The sequence below is a fragment of the Callorhinus ursinus genome, unplaced genomic scaffold, assembly GCF_003265705.2.
Source record: "Callorhinus ursinus isolate GAN/ISIS: 27379988/994484 unplaced genomic scaffold, GSC_fseal_2.0 scaffold7, whole genome shotgun sequence".
In the NCBI taxonomy this organism is placed as follows: Eukaryota; Metazoa; Chordata; class Mammalia; order Carnivora; family Otariidae; genus Callorhinus; species Callorhinus ursinus.
The window spans coordinates 19284114-19310778 of record NW_027397069.1 but is presented as its reverse complement, the minus strand read 5'-3'; the positions used below and the strand labels follow the sequence as shown (position 1 = coordinate 19310778).

Sequence of the window (26665 nt, the reverse complement as noted above, 5' to 3'; positions counted from 1 at the left end):
TAGGAAATGAGAATGAGTTGAGAGTCATATATTTTTACTTAATTTTTGTCCCAAACAATGTAAACATTTTGTTTAATAATGACTCTATGTGGGAGTAAAGGAAAAAAAAAAGGTCTTAACTGATTGCCACTGGTTCATTAGTACTAAAAAATCTGTAAAAATATCACTGATACTCATGCTGTGGTAATCAAACCAGCAAAGAATTCTAATTTACATAAACTAAGGTGAGGGACTTATATGAACAAGCAGAACAAATAGCTTCCATTGAAAAGGAACTAATGGAAAAATTTCCTAAAATATATGACTATCGAAAGAATGCAATTCAAACACTGAACTGCTTTGCAGAACTGTGAAAAATATGATTTAATTAAAAAACCAAACAAAACAAAACCCAAAGTAGATAATTAGAAAGAGAATGGCCACTCCTACGAAATGAATTAATGTCCAGAAGAACAAGAGGAAGAAATGATTTTCAAAAGAATTAAACAAATGAATAACAATAAAACCCACACAACCCTGAAGCATGAAATCAAAGAAATGGAAATCATGACAAAAACAAAAATTAATTGATGGCTAAATCCAAGAGATGTATTATGTGAATAAAAAGAATTTCACAAGACAAGTAGGTATAATTAGAGCAAAACTTTACAGAAAGACTTAAATCTGGTAACTGAACTGATTAAACAGGTCTGTGGAAAAACTAACAATGAAAAAGTAGAGACACAGGCATGTGTCCTTTGAAATTCCTAAATATACAGGTTAAAGTATAAAAGAAAAAGTATTTCCCACTTTTTTTAACCTTGGAAGAAAAGTGAATCAGCCTTTTTTAAAATTTTATTTTGAGATTTTATATATTTATTTGTCAGAGAGAGAGAGAGCACAAGCAGGGGGAGCAGCAAGCTCCCTGCTGAGCAAGGAGCCAGATGTGGAACTTGATCCCAGGACCCTGAGATCATGACCTGAGCCAAAGGCAGACCCTTAACTGACTGAGCCACCCAGGTGTCCCAGAGAGTCAGCATTTTTTACTCAGAATTCACACTGGTAACCATGGAAAAGAGAAATCAGTGGAATGATATTTAAAGATAAAAGTAAATGATTTTTAAGTTACTATTCATGTTAAATGATGAAATAAGGGGATGCCATATATATATATGTTAATAGTTAATATATATGTGTTCTATCATATATATGTATATATGATAGAACACACACACACACACACACACACACACACACACACACACATAGTATTCTCAACACAGAGAAACATAAGAGAACCTTTTTTTATTAACCTAAAGTGAAAGCTTAAAAACCATGATAACCTAAGCTAGGGTTTAAATACGGGTTAGAGTAGAAAAGTAAAAGAATTCTAGACTCCCTAGCCCAGAGACTGCCTTATAGAAAATGTCAAATGAGTTACAGCTATAAAAAAAGCAATCACAGAAAGTTTCTATGTGACAATAAAAGATATCATTTCATGGGTAAAGCAGGTGATTGGAGAATATATTGAAGGCAGAGGGAACTCTTGTTTTTTGTTTGTTTTTTTTTTTGTTTTGTTTTGTTTTGTTTTTACTTCATGAGCAGTGGTCTCTACTGCTCTATATTTGATGCCTGGCATTGACAATGTCTGACCTTTAATCTAATTTTCATTGGGATTCTAATTTAATATCAGTATTGAATTTGATGGCTTAAAATGCTAACATTTTAAGTCAAGAGTAACAAGATATGTATCAGGAGACAGTGGAGAGTCTGAATCCCAAAATTTAAGTTTCAGGTTGTTTTTGTGTGGATTCACAAATAGATCTTTGTAAGTCATAGTTTGCTAAATATTGCATTGACCAAACTCACACTGTATATTAATTGTAAGATGTATATTTTATGCATATACACACATATATATACATATATTTACATATGTTTTACATGTAATATATATATGACTTACATTATATATATATATAACTCTATTAACTATAAACATATATTTAATTATTGTAGCTTTAATTCCACGGTAAGAGTTTTGTTACTGTAAATTCAATTTTTTCAAGCTTGGAGGTTAGAAGAATCCTGATAGATACATATATATGTTTATTGTATGGATCCATGTCAAAATTATAGAACTAAGTTTCTGGTGTCCAGTAAGGATTGGTTAGGTAAATAAATGTCATCTTGAATAATATTCTATTCCTGTTGGATGCACCACTTTTCAGAAAGTAACGTGAGCAAACAAACATTACAGGGTAGGTACAATAAAGAGGAAAAAGGCAGAAAACAAAACTGACTTTTGTATGATTTAATTCAGAAATAGAGATTCAATAATAAATAATCAAACCAATATTTCTGAATAACTGCAATTCAGACACATTGCCACTAAAAATATCCCAGCCTCATCTTTGTATTCTCACATCCAGAATTAAGCTAAAGTTTCTTTTCCCCTGTGGCCACGTCAGAGAATGGCAGAGGAATCTTGTGACATGCTAAGGGTCTCTTGAAAAGTCAGGATTTTTAATTAATTGATTTAACTTATTCTGTAATTCTTTTGAGTCCATTTTGATTAGGGATGAATGCAAATAAATTGTAATGTAAAGAGGATCCAGCTTGTTAACTCCAAATAGATGTTTTGTATTATTGGGGGAAAGGTTGGAGGCGTAAATTAAAGGTAGGATTGAAAAATGTGCACTACATGACCTTGGAAGGTAATGCTAATCAATCATTGTGTTTGTTTCTATTGAACATAAAAGAAGACCCCAAATGATTCTCAGGATAGTGCTTTTCAAGACCTCTATCAATTGACACAAGATGACTGTGAGATTAAACCTATTCATCATCCTGATTATAGGTATTAATGGTTCCTTGATTTGGGACCATATTTAAAATCAATGCCACTCATTTTTATTAGTTTGCTTTGCTTTTAAATTTCAGAATCAATAAGAATTTTAAAGCAATGCAAATATTTATTTGTTTCATATAAAGCAAGTCTCAGTGCTTTTAAGTTGCATAGTCCTTTACCACAAATATGTTATTTCCCATTTCAACACGTCAGATTCCAAAAACTCAATAAAATTCATATTTAGAATGGGCTTTCTTAGGAAAGATCTTTAGACGCCTACTCTGTTCTATTGCTGTAGTACTTCCCAGCAATTCAATAAAAATAATTTATTCCTTTGTGTTCCCATAATGTACCTACATTGTCTTTATTGGACATTATTTGTATGTATGCTTGTATGTTCATGCATGTATGTATTTGCCCCTATTGACATATATCCAATCTTAAAGATGACACATTTGGGAAAAATATTCATAAATACTTTTTTATTTATATATCAAGTAACCCTATAAACATTATTTATATATCAAGTAAGTGACCTTATTAAGTGCCTTTATATTGAATTAATGGTATAGGAACTCTTGTAAGGAGTTTCTCTTGTTGACCTATGGTGTATTTAGATTATATTCGAAAAATCATCAACATTTCATACCTAATGGACCCAGACAATGAAGAATATTTCAAATAAAAGAAAGTCAAATTTAAACATTCAAACATTTTCTGGCAAAATGGCCCTGGAATCATGATGATTCAATTGAAAAGTTTATATTTTATTAAATTTCGACCCAAAACATTACTTAACAAAGAGTTACTTAGAGTTAATATTTAGAAGAAAATCTGAACAGTTTGGAAAGAACTATTATTGAAAAATACTTTTTGTGTCGGAGTTAAGAATTAAAGAAATTACAAGTTTATATATGTTAATTGTTATATAAAGATATTATCTTTCTTTCTTTCTTTCTTTCTTTCTTTCTTTCTTTCTTTCTTCCTTCTTTCTTTTTTTCTGTGGCTGTATATCTATGGTTTGGTTTCTGACAAATATTCACATTTTTAATCAGAAAGATGAATGTGCCTATGGAAATCTGACATTATATATTTTATCCTGTGTGTAATATATACACACATTAAAAGCAAAATTATTTTAAAGAGAATAAAGTCTTCATGATTGTTAACTTTTCCTATAAATATAAAACCTGTATGAAACCAATAAAATTGTATTACAAATATTATTATACACATCACTTACTCTTTTAGCAAAAGAATATATAGTTCTCTGGTTTCCAAATCAGTCTCATCCCACCTGACCCTACTACAAACTCAGTGCAACAGATCTAAGCATAAAGAGCTGAAACATTTGCATTGCTTTGGAAAGAATATATACCCACATGGGGACAGAATAAGTGAGGCTTTTATAGCTCCAAATATGTTTTCCTATTGAATTTGCACCTGCTTAAAGCTCAGCCAAATTATGGTACATAGGCCAGTTCTATTTTCCATTTTCTTTGTGAATTAAAAGTAAAATAAATGTACAATTGAGCTTAGACGGCAGATGGTCTGCAATAGGTATAAACATATTGTACCATATGTCTGAATGGCACTTTCAGAAAGTACTTGGCACTGCTAAAATACTTTATTTTCAATAGACATATGAATATATATACACTACTACAATTAAAGATAAAGTGACTGATTCACTCCTTACCATTTGGGAGAAGGATGGCTTGGGAATAGATTGTGTATTCCATCTGGAAAACAGCAGTTTCCTTTGTTGACCCCTGATGAGATAGAGAAAAGCAAAGGCAATATTTTGCTAAGTCTGTGGAGACTTTTTGTGTCTTTGATAGTCCACAAACAAGTACATGCAAGGGAAGTTCTCTCTGTTTTTGAGAGTGTCTCTGGGGTAGCTGGATATCCTGGGAAGAAAGTTCAATATATGTGAAGCTTTTCTTTTTCTCTTTCTGATTATCATCCTCTCTATCCACTTGCAGACACTTTTTTTATCTTCATTGCAAAATGGAAAAATAAGGACATTTTGAATGACAAAATCACTTCAGTTTAGTTAAACCATTTAACAGAGGGGAAAAACTAAAGTTCAGGAATATTATCTGCCTTGACTCAAAGGTCATTTTGTTTCAGCCAAGCTGATTCAGGTTTGAAATCCCATATTCAGAATGATACATACATTGTGCATGCATTTTTTTAAAGATACATAAAACACATATTACCTCTATATTAAGGAGGAGTGTTTTATTTTTCTTCTTTTAGATGATAAATAAATGCATAGATATGGATTTATTCCCTGTTATGTAATTTTCCCCTTGGTGACTTTAACCAAGAAGATGGCCTGAGATGTCACCTCTATGCAATCATCACTCGTCTATGAGCCAGACCTAAATCTCAGTTTTATACTCATGTAGGACTGTTCCATCAGCACGTCTCACTAAGCCAATATGAAAACAATGCATTTTAACTACCAGGGTTTTAGTATATGTGCTGCCGAAGCGAGCACTAACTACCAGGGTTTTCTGATGAGCCTTGTTTCAATCTAGGCCTCCACAGTATGGATTTTGGCTCTAATAAGTACACAAGTCATGAATAAAACTTCCGTCCTTTTTGTCACTTACCTCTTTCCAGTTACCCATTCAATTTCCAGATAGTTCCTTTGATATTATTGTAATGACTTTCTAATGTTCATTTCCTTGGCACTCATACAGTTCTAGTTTCTGGCATTGCTTTAAGCTTTTTACTTTACAATGTGGAGATAACTAATTAACTTCCTAAATGTTTAATAATAATTTTACATATTGTGTTTTTGCAGATTTAAATTTTGCCTCTGAATTCCATAAATAACAAAAGTAAATAAATATGATTTAAATTATAAAAAATAAAAGAGAATGTAAGTAATTGTTTATTGTATATTTCTTCAGGCATTTTCTTTTTCAGAAAGGAGAAAAAGTATTTATTTGACTAAGACGGACAAAGTTTTTACTTCCAGGGCTTGCCTTGCAGGTGGCTGCTGCTGAGCGAGCGGGGGTTTGGGGGGCTAGCAGGGCCCCCGGGGGGAGGTTCTGACTGCCGCGGGCGCCTGGAACTTTGGAGTCTCTTCCAGCGGCATTCGCTTGGCTCAGCCGGCTGGGATTGTCCGCAGGACCCTGATCCTCTTCCAGGTAATATTCTATCTTTTTTAAGTCTTCTGGGGTAAACCTCCATTTATTCTCAGCTGGTGGGGGTGGCATTTTGGGGCTGGATCGTTTCCGGGCAGAGCCAGGAGGAAGGGCCTGCTGTCAAGATGCTGGCAGGGAACCTGTAATCAGTCCTTCTGGGAATTTCTGAGCTAAGACTTTTAGACCTCCGGAAAGCATGAAGAGGTTCTCAAAGTCCCGCTCGCACATGGTGGTGGCCGCCTGGCTGGCCAGCCTCTCGTCATCGTCGTACAGAATGATGACCTTGCCGTGGGCATTTTTATATTCAAGAATGTCATTTGAATAAGGGTTCATCGTTCTAGACAGAGTTGAAATTGGGTAACTATAAGCTCCAATAATGGGGCACTGCTGGTAAGAATCTCTGTCTCGCACATCTAGTAGCAGGAAGGGGCAGGTGGGATAAGGTTTGTCTTCGGTGTTGGGCTCTGCTTTCTTCACTAGCCCTTTGTCTAGATCCAGTTCCCCAACACCACTGATGAAACTCTGCAGAGTGGAGCAATTGGAGTCCCCGGGTCCCGCGCTCGTTATGAACTGCATGGGGCTTGGCAACTGTTCCCCCGTGCTCCCCTTCCTGTTGGTCCTGGCACCGATTTCCCCATCGGGCTCTGAAGTCGTCGAAGAGCCATTGTCTTCTAGCCTTTGAATCTCTTCAGCTGTCACTTCCAGTGTTTGATCAGATAGGGAAGCAACTTGGATGACCAGCTGGGCAAAAGTTGTAACTTTTAGTCTCTTGAAAAGCTCATCCTTTTTGTATCTATAATCAGTATCCAGTCTTGACTTGATATGCTGATACCTTGGGTTTTGTGGTATTCTTTTGGTCAGATACTCAGGATTCCCAATGTGCCTCTGGACAGACATATTTGCTCCAACTGGCCATGCGGGGTTTCTAGCTTCACCCTCTTCAGGCATTTTTAAACTACTTTTTGAGGTAGATTCTGGTTCAAGATGACAACATAGGGGGATTCTAGGCTCACCTCCTCCCACTGACATAATGAATCTGCAGCTAAATATGGAACAACTTCCTCTGGGAAAACAAAGAAAGCTAAAAATGGTCGGAACGACTCTTACGCATTACGCCAATGAGAGAAGGTCCACAGCAAATCAAGTGAAATTTGGGACATAATCCTGCCATACACTCCATCCTCAACACAGCAACCCACAATCAGGAAGGAACTCTAAATCTGTAGCTTCTCTCTGAAAAGCAAAGGATTTGAACTCTACATCAGGCACCCTAATTTTGAAGACCTGCGCTTGAGAGATGAGCTCCCCAAACACCTAGTTTTGAAAACTAATGGGGCTGGAGTCCACACTACAGACTATAACAATTTGAGAAACTTCTTAAAGGGCTGCAAGCTCAGACTTACCTGCCAGGTTTCAGTGCCCAGATAGAAGATGGAGAGGCTCACAAATTTTATGTGAATGAGACTTACTAGTTAATCTTAAAGCACTGGCCTGAAGGGCAGGCGTCTAATTTAACACACATCTAGAGGCTGGTGGGTACCATTGTCATGCTCTCCCTTGCCTTGCTACAGCTTGCTGGTATTTCCCAGAAAGGAGACTATACAGTCATCTGGAGCCCCAACTTTAGCAATTGCTACCAAGGATTACTTCAGAACCTCCTGGCCCTTGTGACTAGAGGGGTTCATGGTTGTGATCCCAGAGGAGTATATGTATTTTCATACTTTAACAGCTGTTGTTTGAAGGTCTGGCTTCCAATCAGCCTAACTCTAGATGCTGAATCAAACCCTTCCTTTTGGAATACTGACAGGTCTTGGCACACCCTCAACTCCTAGGAACCATTAAAACTCAAATAGTCTGCTTGGACAATTACAAAGGTTTGCGAGACAGCCAGGAACTAGGGCAGATACAAAAGTTAATCTCCTACATGAGGCCACTCTTGTAAGTCTAGGAGAGGTGACTGTTTTGTATAATCTTTAAAAATACAGAGGGTCAAGCAAAACAAGGAAACAGAGGAATATATTCCAAACAAAATAATATGATTAAATTTTTAACTATTTCTTTTGGTAGAACTAAATCGAATCAGGCAATAAATATGTATTCTGTGATTACCTTAATTCAATTAAGACTATACCATAGAAATATTTACAGTATATTATGTTTGGGGTATTGGCAACACACTATTTTATGACAAGAATATTTGAGAGATATTAATACAGTTCTACTTTTCATTTCCATTGAATAAAAATACTTCATCAGTGGTGCTTCTGGCTATGCTTGGACAGCTATTGTCAGACCAACCTTCCCATAGATACAAAAACTATTAATTTTGGTAAACAAAAATGTATCTGAAGGCACTAAGCATAACCAAAAACACTTACATATTGATGAATGAAAATCAAATGGAAGAAAAGATGGCACTATGTAGAGTTCCTTCTTTAATAGATATTTTCTTGAAGCTCAACCCCAGTCTTCTCCAGCAGGTATAGTTCAAACTCTATTAGAAAAAATCAATTTAAGTGGTGCCTGGGTGACTTGGTTGAGCTGCCAACTCTTGATTTCGGCTCAGGGTCCTGGGATGGATCCTGGCGATGAGCCCTGAATGGAGTCCTTAGTTGGTCTCCATGCTCAGTGGGGAGTCTGCTTGAGATTCTTCCTCTCACTATCCCTCTGCCCCTCCCCTCCCCTCTCTCACAAATAAATAAATAACCCCTCCCCCAAAGAAAAGAAAGAAAAAAGAAAAATCAAGTTTAAACACTTGAAACAGAAGACAGTTTGTGCTACCAGAGTCATTGGAAATTGAGGGGGAAAATTCTGGAAATGGGTCAGAGAGGGAGATACCCAAATTTGTTTATAAAATTTCCAGAGTGTCTGGTTGCCCCCTCCATTGTGAATTACTGGGGACCACTCTAAGCACCACAGTAAGGCTAAAGGAAATAAACTGAGATTTGAGCTTCTGTCTCCACAAGGGAGACAAACTGTAGTTCAACCAAATTAAATGCTTGCTTAAAAAACAAAATCAATATTCGTAGAAGGACCTACAATAAAAACACTAGAAATACTAAAATAAAATATCCATCATTCATCATGTTCAGGATAAAAATACAAATTACTCAACAAATGAAAACATGGGAAAATATGATTGTCTAGCAAATAAGACAACCAATAAAGACTGATCTGAAATGACCTAGGTGGGGAATCACGGCAAAGAAATAAAAATTATAAGAAAAGAATCAAATTACAATTCTAGAATTGAAAAATATAATATCTAAAAGAAAAACAAATAATCTTTACTGGATGTACTTGCAAATGAATGGAAATAGCAGAATAGGATTCATTGAACTACATACACTAATGGAAATAATTCTTTCTGAAAAACGGAAAAAGATAGTATGAAAAACTAAAAACTGAATACAACCTTTTTAAAAAAAAATGAGGTAATATATTATGGACTGAACTGTGTCGCCCAAAATTAGTATTTGAAGCCCTAACAAATAGATCACTGGCAAGAACTTAAAAATGGATCCATTTTTATATAATGATAATTTGATTTTCCAGAAGATACAAATGCCATCAGTGGGGAAAAGAAAATCTTTAAATCACTGGAGCTTGAATACCTGGATATTCATAAAGAAAAATATGTACTTTGATCTTTAACTCACATATTACCTAAAATTAAATTTGAGATAAATCATATCAATTAACACAAATTTAAAGCTATAATTTTCTAGAAGGAAATGTAAGAAAATATTTCTTCAGTTTTGAAGAATCAAGGTTTCCTTGATAGATCCAGAAACAATAACCTTAAAAAATATATTGCAAATTAAAAAAAACTGTTTGTCAAAGAAAACATTAAGGAAATATAGGAGAAAGGCTTAGTCCTAGAGAAAATATTTGCAATACATAAATCTGGAAAAGGACTTGGACAGAGGATTTACAACAAACTTCTACAACTCAATGATATAAAAATGAACAAAAGATTAGAACAGATACTTCACAAAGGAAGACCAACATATGGCAAAATATACGGGGTAAGGGCAGAAGAACTATTTTTTTAGAAAGTGCTCAAGACATTATTCCTAGGGGCGCCTGGGTGGCTCAGTCGTTAAGCATCTGCCTTCGGCTCAGGTCATGATTCCAGGTCCTGGGATCAAGCCCCTCATTGGGCTCCCTGCTTGGCGGGAAGCCTGCTTCTGAACCCTCTCCCACTCCCACTGCTTGTATTCCCTCTCTCGCTGCATCTCTCTCTGTCAAATAAATAAATAAAATCTTTTTTTTTTTAAGACATTATTCCTAAAGGAAATGCAAACTAAAACAATGAAGTGTCACATCTTACTCACTAGACTGCTAAAATTAAAGATACTGGTGAAACCAAAGGTTTTTGAGAATGTAGAGCAAGTGTAAGGTTTATGTATTGTACATGGTACTTTTTTTTATATATTGTTGTACATGGTATTTTCATATGTGGATATAAAATGGTATACTAATATAAAAATAACTCAAAATTTCTTATAAAACTAAATATACATCTACTTTATTGCCCCTAAATTATACATGTAATTATTGACACATGTGAAATAAAAATCATGTCTCTAAAAAGATTTCTATAAGAATTCCACAGCCATTTTATTTATAATAATTCAATACTGGAGGAGATAAAGAGTGCACTTATCATTTTGAGCACTGAGTAATGTATAGAATTGTTGAATCACCATATTGTACACCTGAAACAAATTTAATGCTGTATGTTAACTATACTGGAATGGAAATTAAAAATATATAAAAAATTAAAAATAATAATAATAATTCAATACTGAAAGTAGCCCAAGTGCTCATCAGTATGAGAATGGATAAACAAACTGTGGTATATTCCTTCAGTGGAATAATATAAACAATAAAAACAAACTCCTGAAACATTTGACAACATGGATAAATCTTAAATTTTCATTTTACTGAATGAAAGTGGACTTACAAAAAAGATGTATGGTTCTATTCATGAAATGTTTGTCTTTGAGGGCATGAGGAAATGGACAGACTGGGAATGAACATGAAATAACCTTCAGAGGTGATGACTGTGTCTTATACTTGACAAGAATTTGGATTTACATAAATGTATGATTTAGTTAAAACTCACAGAACCCTTAAGATTTTTGCCTTTCATTGTTGGTAATTTGACTCCAAATGGAAAAAGGAAGTACTGAAAGTACCATAACCAATATTCAATCTAGTTGAAGATATCCATGCTGAGATATTTAGAAGACGGGGCTGTTTAATGCAACTAAATTTGAGAAGCACTTCAGATAATAACATGGATTAAGGAATAGATGGAGGGATAAAAATAGGTAGCATGTGATAAAGAAAACAATTTTTTAAGTACAATATGTAAAAGAAAAACTCTAAAATTCTAATAAAGTAAAATCTGAATACATTCCATTTCATGGATAAGGTGATCTTATATAAATCAACCAAAGATGGCCCGTATACATTGGCCCTCTAGTTTATTCATTTCTTCATAACAAGCCAAGAACTGTTAGCTCAGCAGCCCACCAATGCCCATTTCAAAGTTTTACACATCCAGTCATTTTAAAAACAGCCCAAATGAGCATACTTTTAGCCTTTTAGGGACTGTGTGCTTTGCATACCCCATGATAATATGTCCAACACCTACTGACCATTGAGAAGCTGGAAGCTTGTGTTAATAAGACCCCAAGCTACCACTGCCCTTTGGAACTCTGACCTAGAGACTCCATACTATGGTGCTGAGTGACATCACCTTAGACACCTAAGTCCTGTCTGCACTTATTGAATGTGGTTCCCTGGCCTAATATTCTGGACAGCCTCATTCTATGAGGAAAATCTTTTCTCATGTCACTTTGTCCAAGTTTAACTTGATGAAGCTTTTTGTGTGTTACTGCCTCTGGTGGTCATATATAATTTCCTTGGTCAGCCCCCAAATCCTATGAATCCCTTATACATTATTAATATTACAAAACAAAATACCTTTTTCTCCTAATCAATCCAAAAGTTAAAGCAATTATGATGGAATTTTGAACAGTAGTTTTATGTATCAGGACAAAATAATTCTTAATTCTGTTTAGAAAAAATATATTACATACAGTTAGGAAAACCTAGAAAATTTTGAATAATAGTGACTCCCACCTAATCAGATATAAAGTGGTACTGATGATTATGAGTTTAATATTAATGCAGGAATAAAGAAATATAGGTAATTATAATACAATAAGGAAACAGAAGGGATATAAAAGTAAAAGCAATTAGGTTTTGTCTAGGGACTTATTAAGTGAATGGGGTCACATGGGCAATTTAAATAAATACTATTAGGATAGTTAGATATACCTTTGGGAGGAAAACAACGTTTGGTCCCTACAAACAACTTCACTTAATGTCTTATTCTCTTAAGTCACTATAACAGAATGCCATAGACTAGGTGGTTTATGAACAATAGAACTTTCTCACTGTTGTGGAGGCTAGGTCCAACGTCAAGGAGCTAGGCATACTCAGTATTTGTTGAGGAACTATTTCTTTGTTCATAAATAACCTCCTCTTGTGGTGTCCTCATATGGTGGAAGGGGCAACCCAGATATCTGGAGTCTCTTTTATAGGGACACTGATCCTATTCATAAAGGTTCCATCTTCTTGATCTAATCACTGGCCAAAAGCCCTATCTCCTTATGTCACTACCTTGGGGGCTCGGATTATGTCATATAAATTTGGGGGGAGCACAAATATTTAGACCATAACACTTTACTAAATATAGAATGTGCTTTAAGACTATCGAAATGAGAAAGTAATTATGAATACAATTGCTCATATTTTATTATATTTGCATCTATTTATATCTATCCATCTGGTTTGGTTTGTTTCCTTCTTTTTTCAAACTTCTCATGTTCCTTTTTAAAATTGAGATCTTATGTGAAGTATGTATATGTGTATATATAGAATTATTTGGGAAGTTTGCCATTTTTTAAAAATTATATGCCAACTGAAATCATCTGGGAAATGATTTATAGCAAAATAACACATAAATCCATTTTCATTGATATAATTTGTATATACATACGTATGTAGTATGTGTTTGTTCATGGTACTTATGTTCATGTCCTTGTTATTTGTAACCTTGTCTTGATATTATTTTTCCTTTTTTATTAGCTATTATTTTATTTTTAAAAAATGCCAGTTATCACATTGCATATAATTATCTATAATAGAATTCCAAAAACATTTTTCTCTTTCAATAAGCTTACAAGGTGACACTTCCATAAAGGGTTTATAAATGTTTTAAAACATGAAAAATCAAAAAACTTTAGGATTCATTCTTATAACAGCAAAGGGCAAATGCCAGTACAAAAAAATTTTTGCTTCCATTAATGTCATAATATTAAATCATTATACTTCAATAAGCATAATTATATTATTGATAACATTAACTTTGAAGATCAGACAAATTGACCTCAATCTCTATCTGTGCTAGTGCTTTCTTAATAATTGGAATCAAAATTTTTAAGGGTTTGTTTTTGTTTTGTTTTGTGGAGTGAACTTTATGTCATCATATAAAGACATGACAGAAATTTTGTTCATCAAGTACTCAAAAGGTAGACTTCACGAAACATCTTGTTATTTGCCACCTAAAATTATTCCATGAGTGGATTTTATGCTTTTTAAATTCTCTTACAAAACCTTATTTTTATGCATTTGGAGAATAATTTAACAACCATCAATAAATGTATCATCTAGAGTCATTGGAAGGATGGAAAGTCAGTTGGAAAAGATCTTTTCAAATTGGAGTAATCTATCACTTTGTAAATCTGAATTTTGGTTGTTCTGTTCTGTGGGATAGATCGTGGTATTTCTGAAACTGCCATGGGCACAGAGCTTCTTTACATGACTGGCTCTGAGGTGCATCTTTTACAAGTTGGAGAAACAAAATGAGATATTATTCCCTTTTTGTAGTCACTATATGACACCTGAAACATTTCAGGTTTCTAATATTTTTCAGAAAATCACATGGGGTTCTCTGACTTCCAGACATATTCTATTTTTATTTATTTATTTATTTATTTATTTATTTATTTATTTATTTATTTAAGATTTTATTTATTTATTTGAGAGAGAGAGAATGAAAGATAGAGAGCATGAGAGGGAAGAGGGTCAGAGGGAGAAGCAGACTCCCTGTTGAGCAGGGAGCCCGATGTGGGACTCGATCCCAGGACTCCAGGATCATGACCTGAGCCGAAGGCAGTCGCTTAACCAACTGAGCAACCCAGGCACCCTTCCAGACATATTCTAAATCAATAACAACAATGACTGTGTTCCGTATAGTTTCCTTTGTGTCAAGGATAAGCTATTTACCTTCTTAGGCTTTCTTCCAGATTTTGTTCACTTCTTCAAAAATTTTTTATTATATTTGAAATTATCCTGGAATTTCTGAGTAGTGAACCTGAAAAACAGATTTCTGGGACGTAGTTTTTCCAAGGGCCTTTCCAGTCTATACTACCATTTGTTGGTACTATCATATGATGAAAGCAGCAGTATCTTTTAGTATGTTAAATTAAAATGGCCAGAAGACCTAACGAATCTTCAAATATCTCTGTGCACTCATATCTTGAGCTTAATGTTCTCATCTTCATTTCTCTCATGTATACATGACATTTCTAGTATATGTGCTGCCAAAGCGAGCACTACATATATATTTCTAAAGTATTTTTCAATTCCAACTAAAACTGCTAGTAAATCTATACCTGTGACAGATAAAGCAGGTCCACTTTCATTGTATATGGATTGCAGGAGTATTTTTTCCCTAAAATAATAGACCATTTCAATTTTTATTAAACGGAAGATTTTAGGGGCATCTGAGTGGCTCAATCAGTTAAGTGTCCGACTCGGTTTGGGCTTAGGTCATGATCTCAGGGTTGTGAGATTAAGGCCTGCCTAGGGTTCCACACTCAGCGGGTAGTCTGCTTGAGATTTTTTCCCTTTGCCCCTCCCCCCACTCATGTGTGCTCTCTCTCTCTCCCCCAAATTAAAGTAAATCAATAAATAAAATCTTAAAAAAATAAAAAAGGTTTTAGCATTCCTATATCAATCACTACAAGGGAGTGGATAATTATGATAGCATTCCTGTATCAATTACTATAAGGGAATGGATAATTCTTACAAGTTGTAGATCACTGTAAGAACACATCTGTTTTGATCTAAAAAATTTTTAGTAAAAAGCATTCAATGCATTTTCCTATTTCTGTAATTATTTTTGTCTTGTAAGTAAATCTTTATTCTAGGTTTTTGTAAACAAAGAGCATTTTTTTCCCCATCATTTATAAGTCTGCTCATGAAAGATGTGAGTGAAAACTTCTGGGTAGGAAATTTAATAACTCAACTCTCTCAACAAATGTCATAGAAAACCTAGCTTCTTTCAGACTCTGCTTGGCCAACCACAGTGTGTGCTGACCACATCTTCAGGTTGGCTTCTTATTCATATACAAGATGGCTGCGATCCACACCTGGGGTAAGGTGATAATTTATTCTTATTCAGCAAAACTGAGAGATTGAGTTTTTATAGAATTCCTTTAAGAACTAAAACACTCTATTTTCAGAAGTCCTCATTAGACTCTACTTGACTCATTGGTTGACTTTTTTTTAGGTGCACCTCTTAAAATAATTATAACAGTTTGATACCAATCAGGTTGTGTGTTTTAGATGTCAGGAGTAAACCAAAATTTTTTCTATAAATATCATCAAAAGTATTTATGGTAATGATGTTGGCTTCTCTTTCTAGCAAAGCAGACATGGAACAATTCCTTGTCTTGATTTCTTTAAACTCTAGCACTTTAGTCATTGCATAAAAACAATATCCCTTAATTTACTTTCAAAAATAATTCTGACACATTTTGACAGTGAAAAATCTTCCTTTTTCTAAAATATCTTGTTATAATACTATTCAGAAAGAGTCTAGAAGCAAGTGTTTACTTAGTTGTGCAAACTTCAAATGAAATAGGAACAGGTTTTTATCAAATTCTGTTTGAATCTGTGAGGAACTTGCATAGTTCAATGAGATATAAAGATAAAATGGGATTTATTCATAAATTTGAGATCAGTTAACTGCATGACCTTAAATTTTACTTGTTATCTAACCTTTGAAAGTCTATTCCTTTTTCTGGTATATTTGAAGTTTCGCTATAAATTTAGTTCTAGCTCTAAAATTAGATGATTTTCTAAACATATTCTGGCTATATCCCTGGCTTTGTATAGATACAGAAAATCACATTCCTTTTAGACATGCAAGACCACTATGAATTAGAGTACAGAGGTGTTTTTCATCCAAGGTATATTTTAGAAATATCTTCATTTGAAATATATATTATCTACTACACTAGAGCCTAGGAGACCCATACAAGGAAAAGTTCCAATTGCAAGAAGACATGCAAGATTTTTTTCAAACAGAAGTTAATCCACATGCAAATCCATAGCAAAAAATGAAAACAAAAACAACTAAAACCCAAGTACTATAGAAACACATAGACTATGAATTTTAAATTATCGAGAAATCACTCCTGATATCCATCATATGAGAATACTCTGCTTTTCATAAAGAATTGTACATGTATATTTTATTTTGCCCCTCTTAAATTCATGATTTATGTAAGGTAAATGTTGTTATTTTATATATTTTTAAATGTAAGAAATGATTTTCAGATTGATGAGGTGAAAATATAAATACCCTTCTCTAAATGTCTGATAAAGATACTAACTGTTTCACTTTTCACTCTGATTTATAATCTAATGATTTGTTCACTAGATGTGACTGGGTTTATTTATTGGCTTCTTTCTCTAATCATGTTGATGAAATCTGCAATGTTCTTAATTCAGTGATAGTGAATATGTAGATCTACCTGATCTGTTGTAAATAAACAATACAACTAACCCCTAAAGTAACTTTGATATTCATATGCAAAACATTCTGTTTACACAAACTACATATGGCTGAAAAAGCATTGAGTTTATTAAAAAATTCAGCAGAACTGACAATGAGTGAAGAAAGCCAGAGTTAATCATACTTTGATAAAACATTCAGTGTTATTAGTAGGTATTTTGAACAAAATGGGATTTGTGGTAGTTGAGTTTATCACAAAGTATTAAAAAGAGATGAAAATGCACAGTCCCCTTATAGAATTGGCCACCAAAGCATAAGTTCTTGAATGTCTGAACAAAATATTAATATCACCCAAGATTTGAGTGGGGAAGAAAAGGTAGAAATGATAATTTGTGGCTGAGAATTAAAAAGCAAAGTAAGCTACATCATAATGTGTCTTGAATAAAAGATCTACTTGTTAGTGGGTATGCAAAAGTAATAAATGGTTTCACTATATACCTAACCCAGATCCCCCAGCTGTTAACATCTCATTTGCTTTGTCAGGATCTATATGTCTCTATCTCTATCTGTTACTCTATCATTTATCTATACTTTTCGTTTCTTTTCTTTTTTTGCAGACATGATAATCTACTAGCCTGGATAAGTTAGTATCTATTACTTATAAACAAGGACATCTCATATATAATAAGTGTACAAACATTAAAATTAAGAATTAACATCAATACAATACTAGTGACAACCCTCAGACTCCTTTAAGTTTTGTCAGTTGTTCTAACTATGTCCTCCAAGGCAGAGGATCCAATGTCACCCTGCACATTACATTTACTTGTCAACTCTCTTCAGTCACATTCAATCTGGAACAGTTTTGTAGTCTTTTCATTATTTTCACAATCTTGACTTTATTTTTTAGTACTATAGGGAGTTATTTTATAAGATACTGCTTCAATATGAATTTGATCTTTCATCACAATTACAATCTATTTAGCTCTTTCAACAAGGATATCAGAGATGTGTGTGTATTCTTCTCATTCCATCATGTCAGGTGGTGCATGATAAAAATTTGCTCTATCATGGGTCCTGTTAATTTTGATCAATAAATCATAGTGGCATCTGGAGGTTTCCTCACTTTTTGCTTTTTAAATTACGAATATTTTATGAAGAGATGCTTTGTAGCCATCTAAAAATTTATCTTTTTCACGTTTTCACCCATTACTTTTTGCATCCATTGATATTTGTCTGTATCAGTTATTGTCAGGAGAGTTACCAAATGGTGATTTTCTAGTTCTTTTTCTGCATTTATTAAGTGCATTTAACTGTAAAGAAATGTTCTCTTCTCCATATTTATTTATTTATATTGGTATGGATTTATGAATTCTTATTTAAACCATGGGTAATAATCTGTTACTATATTTTTGTAGGCATGTGTTTGCTTTTTGTTACCACAGACTTGTCCAGTGGGAGCCACTTAAAATTAGATTTCTTAGCCTTTTAGCATGTTTCTTTTAGTCTTTGAGCATTTGCTTGTTTTCTGATCATAGCAAAATATTACAAGCTCATCTTATTCTTTTTTTTCCCCTAGGTTTTGGTTGGTCATTTCTCTCTCTTTTTTTTTTTAAGATTTTATTTATTTATTTGACAGAGAGAGAGACACAGCAAGAGAGGGAACACAAGCATGGGGAGTGGGGGAGGGAGAAGCAGGTTTCCCGCGGAGCAGGGATCCCAAGGCGGGGCTGGATCCCAGGACCCCAGGAACCTGGGACCACGACATGAGCCAAAGGCAGATGCCCAACAACTGAGCCACCCAGGTGCCCCAAGGTTGGTCATTTCTCAAAAAAAATGTGTATTCATTATGGTAGAGAAAGATATTTAGAAACATTTCTATGTAATGTAAGATCTGAGTACTAGGTTTTTCATTATTACAGGGGTGTCACTGCTTCTAGGCTTTCTCAGTGGATAGACCAAGAAATATATGGCTGGATATATATATATGCACAAACACACAGGTACACACATTTACACCCATGTTTCTTTCTTTATTTCTCTTTATGTACTAAAAACTGTTAATTCACACCAAGAACTCTTATTTTATCTCAACATCATACAGTTCATTTTGCCTTTGACATTTTCCCTCTTTATACCTTCTTTCTCTGACAGTGGGGAGACTCACTTCATTTTAGTTCAAAATCTAACTTTTTGCTTAATCCCTCTCTATTTCCCAATTTTGCCAGGGCTGGTTCTTCACACAGCCCTAAAAATCAGGCTGCCATTTATTTGATTGTCAGTAAAATTGCTGGGTCCTAAACATTATTGGACCATGATCTCACAGCTGTGAACCAGAAGGCCATCTCTAAAACATATTGTGGAATGGGAAGGATTATAAAGGCTTTTTGCTTACTCTATTTTAATTTTTTGTAGCTATTAATTTTTATATTATTGACCTTAACGTTTGCTTTATTTCATTGTGATGTGTGCTTTTATAGATGACAATCAGAAAATTTGCTAGCAAAGAAGGAAAGTGCCATCACTGACAAGACATAACATTTCCTATAGGAAGTTGGGATATGTTAATTTATTTATTGAAATAATATATGTGTATATAATAGATATATTTTATAAATAAAACATATATAGTTACATAAGTATACATATGTCTGAAAGTATATATTTCTGTATATTTTGTATACACATATGTATGCATATATTTTATATAGGAACATATAATACAGTATATGTTTGTGTATTTATATAGAGAGAGACATATACACTGTCTTCTAATTGCCCACATCTGTGCTAATGATGAAGCAAACAAAGGCAAGAGACATGTAGCCAAAATGAAATTTCCTTACAACTTGCAGCCCACTGATAAATACTTGAGACCTGCAGAGCATGACATTTCCTCAAGGAATTCATGACTGCCTTAATGTTGATGTTTTGCTAGAGACTAAAAACAACCTTATCTCGACAATAGACAGACCCCCAGGATCCTTAACTCCATGCAAAAATCCCTTTAGAGATTTTGGTTATCTCTACCCCTACTCCCAAACATAAAAGTATATAATCAGTCACTTCTCACAATCATAGGGCAGCTCTTTATCAAACTGCTAAGAGCAATCTACTTAGATTTCAATATAGATGCCATATTCGTAACTACTGTCCTATAATGTTTGAGTTTATGTACATATAAATGATATTTTTATAATATTTTGATAATGTTATTTATAATATTTATATTAGAGTATAGATAATGATATTTATATCTTAATGTGCCTAAATTAATTCTTGGGATTACTTTAAAACTGCATGTAAAACTACTTCACTATTCAAAATATATTTGATTTTTTATGTGTTTGATAAGAAAGGGACAAAATAAGAACAGAATTGCTGTCTACTATTGAGAGAAAGTAAAAAAAATAACGATTACAATAATGATGATAACAATGATCATTATAAAAGCTTTAACTAAACAGGCTCTCTATATAGTTGTTAATTGAATTGACCACGCTTATCTTGAGAAGAAATCTACTGAGAACTTTTGTGTAGGAACACATAAGAATAGCTTATTGCCTTCCTGATTGTTCATATCCTTTTTGAATAGGCCAAGAATTGTTACCAATATAGAACTCTGTTTTTGAAGATACTTTTAATCACCAATCACACATATAGTTTGTAAATTACCATGAAGTACAATTCTACACTATGTAAGAATTTAGTAAGACTCACTAAGTCAGGTCCTTAGTGTCAGCTAAAATACAATACTTTCAGATGAAATTACTTTTTAAGCCATAGTTGAGGATAGGCTAAGCAATTTTCTACAAACAATTATTATTGACTACTCTGATGGTAGCATGATGTTAAAAAGAAATTTATTACTTTATTTTAGGTTTCTGAATTTTTATAGTCTAACACCATGGCTATATCTGATTTCTATTTAGCTGGGAGATGAAGGGAATTGCATGTTTTCAGAGACCATTAAATAGGACTTTAGATTTTGTTGTTAATTCAGGCTTGACATATTGTAATATGTATACTATGAAAGGGAATTTATTTAGAATGTTTATTACACTTTGTTTTTAATTTGGAGGAATTATGTTTTTTCTACTAATAATATGATCTAATTATGTAGTTTCTCATGTTAATGAAGTGATTAATAAATGCCATAAAAGAACTAGACGTTATGGTTTATTATGCTCATAGATTTTTGAAATTTGATGTTTGAAGATTAAACAGTGATCTGAAAATTTGTAACAGTTTATATAAATTATATTTTATAAAATATAACTATGTAATACAGTTATTACAAGGTATGTAATAAAATATAGTAGTACCTGGCAATAATACTAATAAATCTGTAGATGAGTACCATTTGTTGCTTGTTAATAATGTGCTAGGCCCTGTTCTAGCCCAATTTATAAGTATTTCACTCATTTTGCAGAAAAGAATCTCAAGCACACAGTTGGTAAATAACCTGTCTAAGGTTATTTAACTAGATACAGTGGGGCTGTGATTAAAAAACAATGTGTTAACAGGAATAAATATTATTCAATATACAGTTGTTTAGCACTTAGTAAATAAAGGTATATTTTTATATAATATAATTATTGCTCAGGATAATGTTTATGTTTTTGTTCTAGGCGGAAATTACATTCCTAAATTTCTTTGTTCCACTTACAAGGACTTATTCTGATTAAGTATATCTATTAGTTACCTATTGCTCTTGTGAAATATTACCACAGACTATGGCTTAAAATAATGCAAATTTATTTTTATTTTCTTTCATATTTACCTGACAGACCTGGAGGACAAAAATCTTAAATGGTTTTTATTGCACTATACCTCTAGCGCTATGTTCTTTTGATAGGCTCTAGGAGAGACTGTTCCCTTGCTTTTTCTGGCTTCTAGAGACTCCCTCCCTCACTTGGCTCATGGCCCTTTCCTCCATCTTCAAGTTAGCAATTATATAATCTGGACCTCTGCTCCCATTGCCCCATCCACTTCTCTGACTCTGACCCTCCTGCTTGCATTTTAATAGGACCCTATGATTACACTGAGCTCACCTAATTATCTAGGATAATCTCCCCATTATTATTAATTTACATGCAAAGGCCCTTACAACAGAGGAAGACAACAAGTATTGCAATTATTATTATTATTATTGCAATGTATTGACTCAAAATAAAAAAAATATAAATATCAATGATGGAATTGGTATACTTTCTAAATGTTCAAAGATTACAAAGATATTTTTGGAAAACATAATTCAAACAAATTATAAAAATGTATTTTTTTCTAAAAGAATCACAGAAAATAACTTTGTTCTCTTAGAAATTTTGGTTGTTCTTCTAGGACTTAAAAATACATTTTTCCTATGAGGGAAATTAGAAGTTTCAAGAATCACCACCACATAAGCCGAACTTCCCAAAGAACGGAATGGCTTCCTGACCAATGTTTCAGGGAAGAATGGGAGGAGAGGTGATTGTTGAAGGATTATTTAGTGTGAAAATCCTAAAAGAAGCCCTGTACCTTATTTTATGTGTCCATCCCCATTCAGCGAGGTAAGATGGCTAAAGATTTTTACTACTTCTGCTATTAAGCATATGTCTATTGAGGAGATGGGTACATAGAGCTAATTCACATGCATAAAGCCCTATAATATAAACTGATTTCAGGGAAGAATCACTTAGATAAGATTATCCTATATCTCCAAGTTATTACATTTCTCACTATAGACAATTAAACATCAGTTCTGGCTTATAGATCAATTATTCTTGAGGTTGTTGGTACGAGATCATGCATAAATGATATAGTCATTCTCCATGTGTTTTGAAATTCAAGTCTTTTAAGTCTAAAACTCTGAAAGCCAGATTTTAAAATTTGTGAAATCATGATGGTAACACTTTGAATGTTAGCTAGGAGATGATTTCTCCTGACATCATCTTTATTTTACAAGGTATCTTTTATCAAATATATATAACTTTTACTTTAAACATCATAACAAGTGGCAAAATATTGTTTATATTAATTCTAGGTGATTTCTTGTTGTTCAAAGTTCAGGCCATTAGAAGGTAATGCTCAAAGAATTTAGGAAGAAGAATGAAGGAGATAGAATTGTTTCAATTTTCTCTTTTTTTGATTATTTGAGTTCTTTATACTTATTTCTTTTTATTAGTAATAAAACTTTCTATAATCTCTTAACATCGCAAGTAGCTTTACAGTTAGTCTCATGCTAGACTATAAATTCCACGGCAGAGGCATTATATCTGACTTTTGCTCACCATAGTGTATCTACATTGTTCTAACTGGATAGTAGCTGCTCCATTAGTATATGCTGAATAAAAATATATATTAAATGATATATATAATCAATATTAAATGCTCATTTATTATTTGCTAATTCATATATGAATCATTCACTATTCATTGATTCATTCGAGTACACACATACATCTACATACACACATGTATGAATAAAAATGATTAAAAGGGAGTGTTTTCCATTGTAGATTTCTCAGGAGAAAGATATCTTTTGGAACAGATAGATACTGCATTTGAAAATTTTGACCAATCCCTATTTTCTTCATCATTTAAAATCTACCTAAATCTTCACTTTAAAGTTATATATATAAATTTAAGTCATTTAATTGATTTTGGGGTATTTTGCATTACATATAAATGTAAGGTAATTTTGTCAGTTTGAGGGTCTTTGGTGCACTGCCAGTAGCATTAGCCTTCAGAGATTAGTAGCATTTATGTTTTGCACTTAGCAAAATGAGAAATGGATTTCTTTTTAAGCTTATATTATATGTCCTTAAACTAAAAGCCTTCAAATTGTGTTTAGGTATCTACATTAGTGAGTGTGGTCTATAGCTTATTTCTCAGAATTCTGACACTTTTTATGTAATTTATTTGACAACAAAGATTTTGACTTTATGATCAATCATATATTGATCTTTGGGGTTTACCTCAGGTGAAAATAAGAACAAATGGTTCAATACAAAGTAACAAAGGCATATTAAAGTTTTCTTAGTTTTGCACATGGATCAAAAATAGTTTTTGTTTGTTTTTTGAGAGAGAGCGAGGGCAAGCAAAGTGGAGTTGGGCAAAGAGAGAGAGAGAGACAATCCCAGGCAAGCTCCACACCCAGCACGGAATCCCATGAGGGGCTTGATCTCATGACCCTGAGATCATGCCCTGAGCTGAAATTAAGAGTCTGAAGCTTAACTGACTGAGCTACCCAGGCACCCCTATCAAAAATAGTTCAACAAGATGTCATATAAAGAACATTTGCATTGACACGGTTTCTATTCCCTTCTTATCTATTGAACTTCATATCTGTTTTTGTCTTTGGTTCCTGGATGTGCTCTACATTCCAATTCAAAATTTTACTGGAATTTGGATATTTTAATTCCTATAGTAAAGTCTGATGCCATACAGAACACTGCCTCTAAGTTTTCAATAATGTTGAATGCTGATAGTATTCGGATACAGCAGATACTAGAAAGCCAATAAACTCCATTTATTATATTGTCTTCAGGGATAGTATTATCACAAAGTAATGTAATATAATAAACTCTTAAGATCTGTTCATTTTATATGTTTGTTTTTAAAGTGCAATCACCAGTTTAGCATAAAATTTTTCAATGCCAGTAACATTAATTTTAATATTTTCATGGGTAAAATAAAAATAATTATAAATAATGATTCATGTAGGTTATGAAGGAAATTCTAAATTAATGTTATTAAAATAAATTATTTTAAAGATTTCTATAATTTGAAGTTTGATGTAAAGATATTTGTCATGTACTTCTATAGTAATGTTGACATTCAAATATTTTATTTTTCACTTAATAGAAACTATTAAAGTACATATTTATATGTTAAATCACACTTAATGAACAGATATTTTTTAAGATTTTATTTATTTATTTGAGAGAGAGAGAGAGAGAGGAGAGAGCACAAGCATGGGGAAAGGCAAAGTGAGATGCGGGGCTCCGTCCCAGGACCCTGGGATCATGACTTGAGCCAAAGGCAGACACCTAACTGCTTAGCCACCCAGGAGCCCCTTAATGAACAGATTTTATAGAATCCAAGAATGTTAGAGAAATTAATTATCTTTGTAATATAGAGTAATATATTGCATTCCAGATTTGCACATCAGACTATATAATATTCACAAAGTAATGCAAAATGCAACTGACAAAATGTACTATAGAGGTATATTTTACATTAATATTTATGAGAAATCACTTATAGTATTTTACTCCCATCTGAACCTAATGAAATTTAAAGCATGGATGTATTGACAGTAAGTGTTATTATCAACATTTAGAGAGATAACTAGTTATTGTTATGGTAATGCTAAAATGCATACAAATATAGGCAACTTGAAAAAAATAGTAAAATATTAAGGAAACAAAAACTCCAAAGAATTACAGAAACCCCAAAGTACTTAAAGAGGTTATTATTTTGAAAAAAATTTAGAATACTTGAGAGAGTCATTGAAAGAAGACAAAAGAATTCTCAACAACTACTTGATCACGAGTCAATAAAGCACCAGGAAATCTGGCTTTATTGGATGCTGTTTCCCACTAATAAAAGCAATTTGTAGGCTGGGAATGAGTTGTGGTGCTTTGGCTGCCTAAACAAATTGCAGAGGCAATAATCTGAGGCCCACATTTGAAGGTATTGGCACTTTTTCTGAAGTTAAGTGCAGTGAAGCCTATTACATTTGTGTCTTATTAACCAGCTTTAAATAGGGCTATGAAGCACTTTGTTCTCACTTTACAGGAAGCCCTAGAGACATTCTTTTGCTGCTAAAAGATTTGTCTTTGCCACATTGTTTGGTAAATTTCCATTTACTACAATGAATGAAATAAGGGGGATTTGAAGTGTGTTTAAAAGGAAAGAAAACAATTGTGTAGTGCTTTATTTCCCTAATCGGACAATGAGAAATGACTCAAAACATAAATGTTACACATCTATTTGCCCCTGGGGACGTGGGGATTTAGAATGGACAGTTGGGATTACAAATAAAAACTGCAAGCCAAATGCAGTTTTTATGATTATGAATTTGCTTCTAATTTGGTAGACAAAAGTTAAAATATGAAAAGTGCCATATCACTGTAACGATGGTCTATAATACGATATAGAAATATATTTAAAATTTTGCAGTTTTGAAGAAAATATTTGATTCCTTTGAATAAAGATTGAAAGCACTAGTTTTATTGCCCCCCCAAACATAAACAATACATTGGAAGAGTTCACATTGATTACTAAGAAAACTAAAGAAATTACAAGTATAATTAACTGAAGTTTGGATAGCATCATTTTATCAGTTGTTTTAAGCTTCATGGGATACTAATAAAGTGTTAAAGCCAGCCAAGTAAGTTTTCTTTTCTACAGGGGCACATTAATGTATGCAAGAAATTGGTGAATTTTCAGAACAAAATTTTAGGCAGGAACTTCAAATTCAACAACGTCTTGAATACAACCCAGAACAAATTATTCACTTTTTTTGAGTCTCAGAAATTTTTATGGATTAAGTAGCCATCATCCTTGTGTTAGAGAACTTCTAGGAGGGTTGAAACATAGAGTATTACATTATATAACATGTATCTCCAGAGAAGATATTTGGTGATGTCCTATTCTCTCTCTCTTCACTATGATGCACCTTGACTCATGATATTTCCAGAGCATGCTTTATTCACCTTTCTATCCTTAACATTAACAAATAAATTTTCATTAATTATGCCCTGAATGAATCAGTGAGTAAAAGCATTGAATGACTGAATG

General features: G+C 33.2%; 1 pseudogene; it reads right to left on the bottom strand.

The window, feature by feature from the left end:
- Nucleotides 1-5812: 5812 nt before the first annotated feature.
- On the bottom strand, nucleotides 5813-6921 carry LOC112826710 (centrosomal protein of 41 kDa-like; annotated as a pseudogene).
- Between the last annotated feature and the right edge of the window lie 19744 nt (nucleotides 6922-26665).